Source organism: Rhodamnia argentea, chromosome 9 (genome assembly GCF_020921035.1).
Source record: "Rhodamnia argentea isolate NSW1041297 chromosome 9, ASM2092103v1, whole genome shotgun sequence".
Classification (NCBI taxonomy): domain Eukaryota; kingdom Viridiplantae; phylum Streptophyta; class Magnoliopsida; order Myrtales; family Myrtaceae; genus Rhodamnia; species Rhodamnia argentea.
Genome location: NC_063158.1, coordinates 21,074,885 through 21,079,726, shown reverse-complemented (window position 1 = coordinate 21,079,726; position 4,842 = coordinate 21,074,885). Strand labels below are relative to the sequence as shown.

Sequence of the window (4,842 nt, the reverse complement as noted above, 5' to 3'; positions counted from 1 at the left end):
TGCAATGCAAATCTAGTAGCTCGATGCCCGACACCCGACTCATACTCAACACATACACGACCCTATCCATAGTCCTAAAACACTTCCATATTCAACCCAATCTAGGTAAACTCATACAGCGATTGAGGTGGAGTGCGAACGTGAGCGCGAGATTAAGGAATGGCGAGAGATAATGAAGAGAAAGTCATAGAGGTGACTTAGGTCTACGTATGTTCAAACACACTTATAATTCATTTATTGAATATAGTTAATCCATACAACAATTTAGCCCATCATATAAATATTTTTTTAGCCCATCATATACGTTTAGAAAATGGGTTTATGACCCATTTTAGCATGTCTACGGGGCAATAGAAAATTAAAGGAATGCCATAAGCTCTCCATGTTTGAATATCATGTGCTTTGAGCTGTGAAGTTCCATCGCCATGAGGAGTTTAGGAATTCCTGTCTTGAGTTATAAAAAACATTTAAAAGACTACCAAACAGTTGCGGAAGCATCGCAGCCGACGGAACAATTCTCAAACCCAACTCCGAATTCATTGATTGATCCCCGCTCAATCATTACTCATGCGAGCAAAAATAAATTTCGACCCTACCGTGATTCAATGGGTCTAAGCTTGAAGATGTCGAATTTACATGCTAGTTGTCGACTCGCAAGACTATTGTCGATTTCATGGTTGTTGATCGACTACCAAAAGTATTTTTTTCGTTTAGCAGAACCCCTCTATAAAAAGAGGTGCCATCCCATTTGTACACGAACCAGACTTGCATCACAATATGTGCGAGATTTTCCTCAAGTAAGTGAATTTCTTATTTCGGTTCTTAATCCAAATTTCTTTGGTGGTGAACCTTGCCCAGTGGTTTTCTTCTAGGTCTTGGTAGTGAACTAAAATTTAGGATTTTTTCTAAGACAAAAAGAAGTTCGGGACAGAATGTGGACTAAACCTAAAGTTTATGATTTTTTAGGGAATTAGGCTCGAACAAAATTTCATCAAGATATACATAAATATCATAGTTATCTCTAACAATTATTATTCTTCGTTATCTCGTTTCAGACCATTCCTCTCGCTACTTCAGCATCCTTGGAGGGAATATCACTCGTTTTACGGACAATCGACGACGGACAATAATCTCATTACCAGGCGCCAACTGAACCACGTACCACCAGCCCTTGCACCTATGGGATGAGGTGACAAAAAATCCTAAAACTCTAAAGTAGACTTATTCCTGGCGATCAAATGGAAGTTTAAACATGAAGAGTCACTCTGAGGTACACATGAAGAAATTTGTATGACACACATAATTGCAGCAAATCAAATTTCCCAAGTACAATTTACAAGTCAAACTGATCATCGAAAAATATACCGGAAGTAGGAATTCATCCTGCATTTGGGAGCAATGGAGAGGAAGCCGAATGAGAGGATTGCACACAAGCTGTAGTAAATGTGGACATCTCGGTGCCGCTGGTCGAGGCGGCGTGGGACGAAAAAAACGATGATGTGGTGAACGCTGATAGAGGCGGCTGGTGTCCAAGGACCGGCAATTTCGGTGGGAGAGTGGGTGGCGGAGCAGTAAAGTTAAGAACGTTTAACGCTTCTTGTATGGAAGGACGGGCGGTGTGGTCCGGATGAGCACACCACAGCCCTACAACCATCAAGCACCCCAGCTGCTGTTCGTCGAAGTCGGTACCAAGTTTGGAGTCTGCAGCATCAAGTAGCCTCCCAGCCCCGTACAGCTCCCAAACCCAACCCACCAGCCATGCTCGGCCTTCCCTGGCCCTTGGCTCAAGGACGTTTCTTCAACAAGCTATTTCTAATAGCACGACCCCGAAGCTATAAACATCTGATTCCTTACTCGCCTTGCCATTGTAAATGTATTCAGGAGCCAAATAGCCCCTGGTTCCGGCTAGCACGGTCGTTGGTAACTCTTTGGCATGGTCAACTAGCCTAGCCAGACCAAAGTCCCCTACTTTTGCATTGAAATTATCATCGAGCATGATATTGCTGGACTTTATATCCCGGTGCACGACACATTGTTCGCATTCTTCATGGAGGTAAAACAATGCCGAGGCTATGCCTTGCACGATTTTGTACCGATTCTCCCACCGCAAGAAGGTCCCTTGTTTGAATAGATGAGAATCGAGGCTACCATTAGACATAAACTTGTAGATTAGGAGGAGTTCCTTTTTCTGGTGACACCAACCGATGAGTTGGACCAAGTTTTTGTGCCGGAGTAGGCTTATGGTCTTCACTTCGGTAGTGAACTCCTTTATCCCTTGACTCGCCTCGGGCTTAATCTTTTTGATCGCGACATCAACATTCGGGCTGGTCAAGTGACCTTTGTACACTCTCCCGAAGCTTCCTTCCCCAAGCAACCGTTCAGTTGCAAAGTTATTAGTCGCTGCAACCAAATCCTTGTAGGAGAATTTCTTAGGCACCGACACCTGCTCAATTTCTTCATCAATCGCTGGATCATCTTGTTCAATCGCTGGATAATCTTCTTCGATCGCTGGAATCGCTGGATCATCTTGTGGAATTGCTGGAATCGCTGGATCTTTTTTTTCTCTGGAACAGTGACGAAGCCAAATAAAGGCCGGAACAAGAATGAGCAAAATGAGAATAGACAATAGCCGCAACTTGCTCCTTTTTCCAGCCATCACTTGCACATTAGAGCTGAGTTCCCATGCCTTAATAGTGTGCAACTCGAAGTACACACCTGTGGCAGCCGAGAAACCGAAAGTCACCCACTCCGGCAAATACTTTGTCAAGTCGACAATATCATAGATAGCGGAGGAATTTATGTTGGTACCCGTGGCATCAGCATCTATCATGAGAACGCTCAAGTTTTGGGTGCTAGAATTGTACGTTATCGTAGCGTTGATCCGCCCACCGCTCACGATTTTATCCTTGAACCAATCGACGCACCTACATGCCGTGGAATTGAGATTATTCAAGTCTATACCAACATGTGCACCTTGGGAACAATTCGGGTCCACAACGATAGTGCTATTGTTGATGTTGTAGAAAGTATCGAACTCGATGGCAACAAACCATGTGGAAGCGTTGGAAGGGTCGCGGTCTGGATCTACAAGAGCCAGGCCACCTCCGAATGAGTTGACCGGGAGTTGAGACCCCTCAGGAACAAGAAAGAAGGCCGATCCGTCAGCAAATATCGACTTTCCTAGCGAATTGATGACGAAGGTGAAATGGGTGGTGAAATCCGCCACGTTCCCGGTCGCCTTATCCCAAAGGCGCATCGGCTCGCGGTACGTGGCCCACCCCCCACTCGCATTAAGGTTCTGGTCTTGATTGGCCTTGGTAAGTTGGATGAAGTCGCTCGAAACCGCTGCATCGCCTTGGAATTTAATGCTATTGCCATCGAAAGCCCGCAAGCTGAAATTGATGCCCTGAGACGACGCCGAAGCGGCGAATGCATTGGGTAGAGAGAGAAGCAAGACTAAGAGGGATTGAAGCCCTCTGATCTTAAAACTTACGATATATGAGCTGTGAAGTTCCATTCTGGTTGAGCTTTCTAGATTGCTTTTGAAATCAGGAAATCAGCACAGCTTGTTGGTGCTTTGACATTGTTCCCGAAGAACTTGCCATCAACCATGTAACGGTTTAATGTAAGCGACGAAATTAACCAGTGGTTCACACGGTGCACTTGATAATAGATTAATTAATAATTAATCTTCCCAGCAATGCTGTCGATGAAAGTGTCCGCCATTTTTGTTGTCTCTACCTCTCTTTCTCTACATCTTCCGAAATCTACGTTTGAACTTGTTCTTCGATTGCCGACCAATTGAAGTTCTCTTCCATCTTTTTTCACTTGTAAATCAGTTTTAAAAAGTCGAGCACTGCTCTAATTGATACCGAGTCATTGATTATGCCGTGCGTTAAATGGTGATCACAAACTTTGGATTGTCGGATCGATAACTGCTTGTGCTAGTAATGTAGTACGATGCAAAGAACAACAACAGAGACTTCAATCTTAGGCTTTTGTGATGCTGTCAAAAACAACTGCCACTGCAAGAGTCTCAAACATGGCCCATGTTTTGCTTTAAATATATTTTTGTTGACTTGACCACAATTTTTAAGATATGTCCATCTCAAGCTAAGTTGATAATCAGGTGCACAGACGTCGACGCAAGAATATGGAGGGACTTGTGAGATTATTATTTGGGAATAGATTGAACGAATTAAATACCAACCGATCATTCTGCCGAATTGCTTTGTCGTATAAAATGGTTTTTCTACCCCATTTCTATATTTGATGCCGGAAAAGTGTCAGAAAAGCCCTAAACCTATTGCATTAATATCAATTTAGTCCTAAACCTTTGTTTTTCTATCTCATTTCCCTCCTTGATGAAATTCATTTAGAGCTGTCTATTGTGTTCTACAGTACTAAAGCATGCATGACCTTTATAAAGTCATAATATTTAAGCTGGGAATTTACATTCTCCTTATTAAGTAAATTCAAGTATCTAAGTCCATATGAAATCTTAGCTGTTTTTCTTTTGATAGATAGTTTGCCTTATATTTGTACAAGTGTTGTTGTAGCTTGTTTTTCTCTTTGTAAGGTTAATGAAACCAAGCGAAGCCCAATCACGCAAATGAACCTAAACCCAAGAGAGACCATAGCCAAGACTTGCTCTCCTTTTCCCCTAACCTTGTTACTTGGATTTGTGACTGTTGGAAAAGAAACTTGCAAGTTAGAGATAAATTCCTGAGTCTGGGGAGTATGGAGCTCGAAATCCAACCCGGTCATGGCTGAGAAACCGAAGGTTACCCACTCCGGAAACTAGCTTCTCGAGTCGGCAAAGTAAGAGAGCGTGGAAGCGTA

At 43.1% G+C, this 4,842-nt stretch overlaps 1 pseudogene; it reads right to left on the bottom strand.

The window, feature by feature from the left end:
• Window positions 1-1,378: 1,378 nt before the first annotated feature.
• On the bottom strand, window positions 1,379-3,517 carry LOC125316472 (annotated as a pseudogene).
• Between the last annotated feature and the right edge of the window lie 1,325 nt (window positions 3,518-4,842).